This window comes from Triticum urartu, chromosome 7, assembly GCF_003073215.2.
Source record: "Triticum urartu cultivar G1812 chromosome 7, Tu2.1, whole genome shotgun sequence".
Taxonomy (NCBI): domain Eukaryota; kingdom Viridiplantae; phylum Streptophyta; class Magnoliopsida; order Poales; family Poaceae; genus Triticum; species Triticum urartu.
The window spans coordinates 638979520-638990513 of NC_053028.1; positions in this window are offsets into that span (position 1 = coordinate 638979520).

Consider the following 10994-nt stretch of genomic DNA (forward strand, 5'->3'; position numbering starts at 1 on the left):
GGGGCGCGCGGCAGCCCCTAGGCCTCCTCTCCTCTTCCTCGACTAGGCCCATTAAGGCCCATTAGGTTACCGGGGGGTTCCGGTAACCTCCCGATACTCCAGTAAAATGCCAATTTCACCCGGAACACTTCCGATGTCCAAACGTAGGCTTCCAATATATCAATCTTTATGTCTCGACCATTTCGAGACTCCTCGTCATGTCCGTGATCACATCCGGGACTCCGAACAAACTTTGGTACATCAAAATATATAAACTCATAATGAAACTGTCATCGTAACGTTAAGCGTGCGGACCCTACGGGTTCGAGAACAATGTAGACATGACCGAGACATGTCTCCGGTCAATAACCAATAGCGGAACCTAGATGCTCATATTGGCTCCTACATATTCTACGAAGATCTTTATCGGTCAGACCGCATAACAACATACGTTGTTCCCTTTGTCATCGGTATGTTACTTGCCCGAGATTCAATCGTCGGTATCTCAATACCTAGTTCAATCTTGTTACCGGCAAGTCTCTTTACTCGTTTCATAATACATCATCTCGCAACTAACTCATTAGTTGCAATGCTTGCAAGGCTTATGTGATGTGCATTACCGAGAGGGCCCAGAGATACCTCTCCGACAATTGGAGTGACAAATCCTAATCTCGAAATATGCCAACCCAACATGTACCTTCGGAGACACCTGTAGAGCTCCTTTATAATCATCCAGTTACGTTGTGACGTTTGGTAGCACACAAAGTGTTCCTCCGGTAGACGGGAGTTGCATAATCTCATAGTTATAGGAACATGTATAAGTCATGAAGAAAGCAATAGCAACATACTAAACGATCAAGTGCTAAGCTAACGAAATGGGTCAAGTCAATCACACCATTCTCCTAATGATGTGATCCCGTTAATCAAATAACAACTCATGTCTATGGCTAGGAAACATAACCATCTTTGATCAACGAGCTAGTCAAGTAGAGGCATACTAGTGACACTCTGTTTGTCTATGTATTCACACATGTATTATGTTTCCGGTTAATACAATTCTAGCATGAATAATAAACATTTATCATGAAATAAGGAAATAAATAATAACTTTATTATTGCCTCTAGGGCATATTTCCTTCAATCATAGATCGCACCATATCTAATAAAGTACGGTTACAATGTTCGGACACACCATTACACTGTGGTGTTCCAGGTGGCGTGAGTAGTGAAACTATTTCACATTGTTTTAACTCAAGGCCCAACTCGTAACTCAAATATTTTACTTCTGCGATCATATCGTAGAAACTTCTATTTTTGTTACGATGATTCTCCACTTCACTCTGAAATTCTTTAAACTTTTCAAATATTTCAGACTTGTGTTTCATCAAGTAGATATACCCATATCTGCTCAAATCATCTGTGAAGGTCAGAAAATAACGATACTTGCCGTGAGCCTTAACACTCATCGGACCGCATACATCATTATGTATTATTTCCAATAAGTCAGTTGCTCGCTCCATTGTTCCGGAGAACGGAATCTTAGTCATCTTGCCCATGAGGCATGGTTCGCAAGCATCAAAATGATTCATAATCAAGTGATTCCAAAAGCCCATCAGCATGGATTTTCTTCATGCGCTTTACACCAATATGACCTAAACGGCAGTGCCACAAATAAGTTGCACTATCATTATTAACTTTGCATCTTTTGGCTTCAATATTATGAGAATGTGTATCACCACAATCGAGATCCAACAAACCATTTTCATTGGGTGTATGACCATAGAAGGTTTTATTCATGTAAACAGAACAACAATTTATTCTGTTACTTAAATGAATAACCGTATTGCAATAAACATGATCAAATCATATTCATGCTCAACGCAAACACCAAATAACACTTATTTAGGTTCAACACTAATCCCGAAAGTATAGGGAGTGTGCGATGATGATCATATCAATCTTGGAACCACTTCCAACACACATCGTCACTTCACCCTTAGCTAGTCTCTGTTCATTCTGCAACTCCCGTTTCGAGTTACTACTCTTAGCAACTGAACCAGAATCAAATACCGAGGGGTTGCTATGAACACTAGTAAAATACACATCAATAATCTGTATATCAAATATACCTTTGTTCACTTTGCCATCCTTCTTATCCGCCAAATACTTGGGGCAGTTCCGCTTCCAGTGATCAGTCCATTTGCAGTAGAAGCACTTAGTCTCAGGCTTAGGACCAGACTTGGGCTTCTTCACTTGAGCAGCAACTTGCTTGCCGTTCTTCTTGAAGTTCCCTTTTCTTTCCCTTTGCCCTTTTCTTGAAACTAGTGGTCTTGTTAATCATCAACACTTGATGCTCTTTATTGATTTCTACTTCATCGATTTCATCATCATGAAAAGCTCGGGAATCGTTTTCATCATCCCTTGCATACTATAGTTCATCACGAAGTTCTACTAACTTGGTGATGGTGACTAGAGAATTCTGTCAATCACTATTTTATCTGGAAGATTAACTCCCACTTGATTCAAGCGATTGTAGTACCCAGACAATCTGAACACATGCTCACTGCTTGAGCTATTCTCCTCCATCTTTTAGCTATAGAACTTGTTGGAGACTTCATATCTCTCAACTCGTGTATTTGCTTGAAACATTAACTTCAACTCCTGGAACATACATATGATCCATGACGTTCAAAACGTCTTTGAAGTCCCGATTCTAAGCCGTTAAGCATGGTGCACTAAACTATCAAGTAGTCATCATATTGAGCTAGCCAAACGTTCATAACGTCTGCATCTACTCCTGCAATAGGTCTGTCACCTAGCGGTGCATCAAATACATAATTATTCTGTGCAGCAATGAGGAAAACCTCATATCACGGATCCAATCCACATCATTGCTACTAACATTTTTCAATATAATTTTTCTCTAGGAACACAATAAACTGGGAGCAACATCGCGAGCTATTGATCTACAACATAGATATGCTAATACTACCAGGACTAAGTTCATGATAAATTAAAGTTCAATTAATCATATTATTTAAGAACTCCCACTTAGACAGACATCCCTCTAATCTTCTAAGTGATCACGTGATCCATATCAACTAAACCATAACCGATCATCACGTGAATTGGAGTAGCTTTCAATGGTGAACATCAATATGTTGATCATATCTACTATATGATTCACGCTCGACCTTTCGGTCTCAGTGTTCCGAGGCCATATCTGCATATGCTAGGCTCATGAAGTTTAACCTGAGTATTCTGCGTGTGCAAAACTGGCTTGCACCCGTTGTAGATGGACATAGAGCTTATCACACCCGATCATCACGTGGTGTCTGGGCACGACGAACTTTGGCAACGGTGCATACTCAGGGAGAACACTTTTATCTTGAAATTTAGTGAGAGATCATCTTATAATGCTACCGTTAATCAAAGCAAGATAAGATGCATAAAAGATAAACATCACATGCAATCAATATAAGTGATATGATATGGCCATCATCATCTTGTGCTTATGATCTCCATCTTCGAAGCACCGTCATGATCACCATCGTCACCGGCGCGACACCTTGATCACCATCGTAGCATCGTTGTCGTCTCGCCAATCTTATGCTTCTACGACTATCGCTACCGTTTAGTGATAAAGTAAAGCATTACAGCGCAATTGCATTGCATACAATAAAGCGACAACCATATGGCTCCTGCCAGTTGCCGATAACTCGGTTACAGAACATGATCATGTCATACAATAAAATTTAGCATCATGTCTTGACCATATCACATCACAACATGCCCTGCAAAAACAAGTTAGACGTCCTCTACTTTGTTGTTGCAAGTTTTACGTGGCTGCTACGGGCTTTAGCAAGAACCGTTCTTACCTATGCATCAAAACCACAACGATAGTTTGTCAAGTTGGTGCTGTTTTAACCTTCGCAAGGACCGGGCGTAGCCACACTTGGTTCAACTAAAGTTCGAGAAACTGACACCCGCCAGCCACCTGTGTGCAAAGCACGTCGGTAGAACCAATCTCGCGTAAGCGTACGCGTAATGTCGGTCCGGGCTGCTTCATCCAACAATACCGCCGAACCAAAGTATTGATGGGTTTCGTAGTAATTTCAAAACTTCTCCTACGCTCACGCAAGATCATGGTGATGCATAGCAACGAGAAGGGAGAGTATGATCTACGTACCCTTGTAGATCGACAACGGAAGCGTTTGGTTGATGTAGTCATACGTCTTCACGGCCCGACCGATCAAGCACCGAAACTACGGCACCTCCGAGTTCTAGCACACGTTCAACTCGATGACGATCCCCGGACTCCGATCCAACAAAGTGTCGGGGAAGAGTTCCGTCAGCACGACGGCGTGGTGACGATCTTGATGTACTACTGCAGCAGGGCTTCGCCTAAGCACCGCTACAATATTATCGAGGACTATGGTGGAAGGGGGCACCGCACACGGCTAAGAATATGATCACGTGGATCAACTTGTGTTTCTCTGGGGTGCCCCTGCCTCCGTATATAAAGGCTCAAGGGGGGGTGCGGCCGGCCTAGGAGAGGCGTGCCAGGAGGAGTCCTACTCCCTCTGGGAGTAGGATTCCCCCCCCCCAATCCTAGTTGGAATAGGATTCGCGGAGGGGGGGAAAGAGAGAGGGGGGCCGGGCCCCTCTCCTTGTCCTATTCGGACCAAGGGAGGGGAGGGGCGCGCGGCCCATCTAAGGCTGCCCCTTCTCTTTTCCACTAAGGCCCACTTAGGCCCATATAGCTCCCGGGGGGTTCCGGTAACCTCCCAGTACTCCGGTAAAATCCTGATTTCACCCGGAACACTTCCGATATCCAAACATAGGCTTCCAATATATCAATCTTTATGTCTCGACCATTTCGAGACTCCTCGTCATGTCCGTGATCACATCCGGGACTACAAAAAACCTTCGGTATATCAAAATGTATAAACTCATAATATAACTATCATCGTAACCTTAAGCGTGCGGACCCTACGGGTTCGAGAACAATGCAGACATGACCGAGACACGTCTCCGGTCAATAACCAATAGCGGAACCTGGATGCTCATATTGGCTCCTACATATTCTACGAAGATCTTTTATCGGTCAGACCGCATAACAACATACGTTGTTCCCTTTGTCATCGGTATGTTACTTGCCCGAGATTCGATCATCGGTATCCCATACCTAGTTCAATCTCGTTACCGGCAAGTCTCTTTACTCGTTCTGTAATACATCATCCCACAACTAACTCATTAGTTGCAATGCTTGCAAGGCTTAAGTGATGTGCATTACTGAGAGGGCCCAGAGATACCTCTCCGACAATCGGAGTGACAAATCCTAATCTCGAAATACGCCAACCCAACATGTACCTTTGGAGACACCTATAGAGCTCCTTTATAATCACCCAGTTACGTTGTGACGTTTGGTAGCACACAAAGTGTTCCTCTGGCAAACGGGAGTTGCATAATCTCATAGTCATAGGAACATGTATAAGTCATGAATAAAGCAATAGCAACATACTAAACGATCGGGTGCTAAGCTAATGGAATGGGTCATGTCAATCAGATCATTCAACTAATGATGTGATCCTGTTAATCAAATGACAACTCTTTGTCTATGGTTAGGAAACATAACCATCTTTGATTAACAAGCTAGTCTAGTAGAGGCATACTAGTGACACTCTGTTTGTCTATGTATTCACACATGTATTATGTTTCCGGTTAATACAATTCTAGCATGAATAATAAACTTTCATCATGATATAAGGAAATAAATAATAACTTTATTATTGCCTCTAGGGAATATTTCCTTCAAGTATGACATGCTGGTAAGCAGTATGACTTATATCGCCCACAACTCACTTGTGTTCTACTCGTGCACAACATCAATGCATAAAACCTAGGCTCGGATGCCACTGTTGGGGAACGTAGTAATTTCAAAAAAATTCCTACGCACACGCAAGATCATGGTGATTCATAGCAACGAGAGGGGAGAGTGTTGTCTACGTACCCTCCTAGACCATTCGCGGAAGCGTTATATCAATGCAGTTGATGTAGTCGTACGTCTTCACGTCCGGCTGATCCAAGTACCGAAAGCACGGCACCTCCGAGTTCTGCACACGTTCGGCTCGGTGACGTCCTCGCCTTCTCGATCCAGCAAGGGGGGTGAAGTAGTAGATGAGTTCCGGCAGCACGACGGCGTGGTGACGGTGTTGGTGAAGAACAATCTCCACAGGGCTTCGCCTAAGCACTACAAAAACTATGACGGAGGATAAACTAGAGGGGACGGAGTTGCCGACACATGGCTTGGTGTTTCTTGATGTGTCTTTGGTGCTAGCCCTACCCCTCTATTTATATGTTGAGCCCTGGGGTCGAAACTTGGAGTAAAAGCCTCCTCAAAGTCGGTTTCACCCGAAAGGCAAGAGTCCTTCTCGGACTCCAGGGCTAGACGCCAGGGTTCCCGGCGTCTACCCCCTAGACGCCAGGGTTCCTGGCGTCTAGCCTCTGGTCTCCGTAAAACTTCCTTTTGCACTTTCCAAAAGCCTCGTGGGCTTTCCCCTTTGGCCCAGATAAAGTGTTCTCGTGCCCAAACATTTCGGGAAACATTTGGAACCCCTTCCGGTGAATTCCGGAACCCTTCCGGAGATCAAACACTACTATCCCTATATCAAACTTTATCTCCGGACCATTCCGGAGTTCCTCGTCATGTCCGTGATCTCATCTCGGACTCCGAACAACATTCGGTCATCAACATACATAACTCATATAGTACTATATCGTCAACGAACGTTAAGCGTGCGGACCCTACGGGTTCGAGAACTATGTAGACATGACCGAGACACCTCTCTGGTCAATAACCAATAGCGGGACCTGGATGCCCATATTGGCTCCTACATATTCTACGAAGATCTTTATCGGTCAGACCGCATAACAACATACGTTGTTCCCTTTGTCATCGGTATGTTACTTGCCCGAGATTCGATCGTCGGTATCTCAATACCTAGTTCAATCTCGTTACCCGCAAGTCTCTTTACTCATTCCGTAATACATCATCCCGCAACTAACTCATTAGTTGCAATACTTGCAAGGCTTATAGTGATGTGCATTACCGAGTGGGCCCAGAGATACCTCTCCGACAATCGGAGTGACAAATCCTAATCTCGAAATACGCCAACCCAACAAGTACCTTTGAAGACACCTGTAGAGCACCTTTATAATCACTCAGTTACGTTGTGACGTTTGGTGGCACACAAAGTGTTCCTCCGGTAAACGGGAGTTGCATAATCTCATAGTCATAGGAACATGTATAAGTCATGAAGAAAGCAATAGCAACAAACTAAACGATCAAGTGCTATGCTAACGGAATGGGTCAAGTCAATCACATCATTCTCTTAATGATGTGATCCCGTTAATCAAATGACAACTCATGTCTATGGTTAGGAAACATAACCATCTTTGATCAACGCGCTAGTCAAGTAGAGGCATACTAGTGACATACTGTTTGTCTATGTATTCACACATGTATTATGTTTCCGGTTAATACAATTCTAGCATGAATAATAAACATTTATCATGATATAAGGAAATAAATAATAACTTTATCATTGCCTCTAGGGCATATTTCCTTCAGTTGATACCATTGTGTGATCCAGCCATGCCAAAGATAGAGTGCCAGATCCAGAGATCTTGAGACGCCACGGCCTCTAATATGACAGTGCAAGCCCTGACATGTCCCTTATACCGCCCTTGCCAAGCAGAAGGACAGTTTTTCCACTCCCAGTGCATGCAGTCTATGCTGCCAAGCATCCCTGGGAAGCCCCTTCTGGCATTCATCGCCAACAAATGGGCTGTATCTTCAGCTGTCGGCTCTCTCAAGTACTCAGGGCCAAACACAACAATAATAGCCTTGCAGAACTTACACAGGGACTCTAGGCATGTAGACTCACTCATACGGACGTACTCGTCAATGAGATCACCGGGCACTCCACATGCAAGCATTCGGATGGCGGCAGTGCATTCTGATAAGAGGAGAAACCGATCTTGCCGACGGCATCCTCTTTGCACTCGAAATAGTCATCATAGCCGACCACCCCCTCTCTAATATGATTGAAAAGATGCCTATTCATACGGAAACGGTGGCGGAATTTTTTATGTTTGAACAACGGGTTTGTTGTATCAAAGTAGTCCTTCCAAAGAAGGAAATGTCCGCTCTCTCGGTTGCGATTCAACGCCGGAAGGTGGCCCGGAATGGAGCCACGGAACAACGGCCGCTGGCTATTGAGGTGGTGATGGACCAACACAGCAGCCAATATCTCCTCCTCGTCGTCGGACGACGAATCGTCGGAGTCGCAAAGGAAACTATGGAAAAAGAACTCGTCGGCGGAGTCTATTTTCGTACCTTGGCAAACTGTCGAACAGCTTGCGGGCCTAGATGAAGAAGACGGCCGGCGAGGGGACTCGCGGCGCGCACGAACCAGCTAGCTGCCCTGCCGGCGTCCGACGAGTGGGCCGGCGTCCGACGAGCGAGCCGGTGAGGATCTGGCTAGGGCGGCGAGGCGGCCTCTTGGTCGCGGGCGGCTGTGCGGTGGGGGAGCAGCGGTGGAAAGCAGTTTGCTCCCCGGCGGCAAGACGGCGGTGGCGGGCGACGGGGGGAGTGAGCGACGTTGCTGGACGAATGTGGAGGCGGCGGCAGCTGGCAGAGTCGCCGGCAAAAAAGGACGACGGCGGCAACGAAGGAGGCGGGCGAGGGTTGCTGTTGGCTGGGGGGTGAGGGGGGAGGCCAATGTGCCACTGACCAGCGGGCGCGGGAAGGAAAGAGGGCGAGTGCGCGCGCGTCCCGCTTGTATCCGCGCCGACGCAAATCCGGCTCAAAAATGGGTTGGGAATGGGTCGCCAGGCTGACGAAAGCGGACACGCGTCCGTTTGGGTCGGCGCGTTGGGCCGAGTTTTCTGTCCGCGCCGATCCAAACGAACGGCGGCGGATGAAATGAGTCGTTCCATTGGAGTTGCTTTAATAATCGCTGTTTAGGGTACTTTGAGCCAAAAAACGATACTCCACTAGATGATGTATCTGTAAATAGTGATGATTTTATTTTGAACAACCCAAAATTTTTAGGGAAATGTTTAAAACCGGCACGCCGGCCGAACCATTGCGCTAGTCTCACGCGTGCCTTATCTATTCAGTCACCGGCCGACGGCGTGGCACAAAACTCCCATCCCTCCCTGCAAACCATTGTTTCTGACCGATGCGAAAGCCACACCGGATTTGTGGTGAGCCACGGCGGCACCTGACGTTGACTACTGTGAGCCACCAGCGTGGACGCACAAGGCACAACTATGCTTCCTCGCGCTGGAGTTAGTGCTGCCACTACCGGTGATGAGGTGGACGAGCTTCTGGTGCTGCAATCAGTTGCGCCCTTCAACGACAGAGTTGCACACGTGCACGCCGGAGCTGCAACCGACGTTTTTGGGAGCTGCAAAGTCGGTTCTTTTTTTTGCGGTGCGATTTTTGCTGGAAGCGGAGCCTTTTTTTGCTAGAACCGAGTAAATTTTTGCTTCAAACGTTCACCGGAGTTCCTAGTTGCTCTTGTCGTTTTTGCTGGAACCACACTTTTCTTTTGCTGGAACTAGTTTTTGGTTTTGGCTTCATCTGACCACCAGTGTTTCGGGAAGCTTCGAGGTTGAGTTGTTGCTGACATGATTTTTGCTAGAATCTGTGTTATTTTTTGCCGGATCCAGGGTAAAATTTTGCTTCAAACATTTTACTAGATTTGCTACTTGCTCAAATCGTTTTGCTGGAACATGACTTATTTTTTGCTGGATCCAAGTAAATTTTTGCTTCAAGCATTTTTTACTGGAGTTCCTAGTTGCTTAGATCATTTTGCTGGAACTGAAATTTTTTTGCTGGAACCTGAGTTATTTTTTGCTGGATCCAAGTAAATTTTTGGTTCAAGCATTTTATTGGAGTTCCTAGTTGCTCAGATCATTTTGCTGGAACTGGAGTTTTTTTGCTGGAACCTAAGTTATTTTTTGTTGGATCCAAGTAAATTTTGGCTTCAAGCATTTTACTGGAGTTCCTAGTTGCTCAGATCATTTTGCTGGAACTGGAGGATTTTTTTTGCTGGAATCCGAGTTATTTTTTGCTGGATCCAAGTAAATTTTTGCTTCAACCATTTTAATGGAGTTCCTAGTTGCTCGGATCGTTTTGCTGGAACTGGAGTTTTTTTGTTGGACCCTGAGTTATTTTTTTCTGGATCCAAGTAAAATTTTGCTTCACACATTTTGCTGGAGTTCCTAGTAGCTCAGATCGTTTTGCTGGAACTGGAGTTTTTTTGCTGGACTAGTTTTTTGTTTTGCTTCAAGTGACCACCAAAGGTTTTTTGGGGGCTGAGATGTGTTCTTGGCTGGAATATAGCGGCGCAGGTTGACAACGGCGACGAGCCAGAGGGCGGCGACCTCGCGGGCACGGCTTGGTGGACCATGGCGGACCACGATGGCCATCGTTTTTGCTGGGAGGATGCAGCACCAACGAGGATGCGACCCGTGCGGGAGGATAGAACGAGTGTTGACTAGATCTGACGGTTGGGGGAAGATTAATTTGACGGCTCGCCCGTGACCGGCCGAACTATTGGGCCGGCATGTCGGTGCCTATCAGTCCCCAAAATTTTATCTCTCGCGTTGCATATTTGCAGCACCGACTGCGGTTATCATAATTTTTTTCATCACGCAGAGCCGTGTGAAAAATGGCAGTTTACATCACCTTGTGCAAAAAACGTTGTCCATACAGGTGATGTATATGCAAAAACGCAACCCTGAAGAGGAAAATGCCATTTAGGACATTAGTTATATATAGTTGTCATGGCATAAATTTTTTTGGTATCAAAAATCTTCTCTCCTGCCCTAAAACTTTTTTTGGCACAAACTTTTACATCATCTATTGGAGATACTCTAACAACGTCTTCTCCTCGAATCGGACCCTAAGCCTCAGATTTATCGAAAAACTAAGACAATTC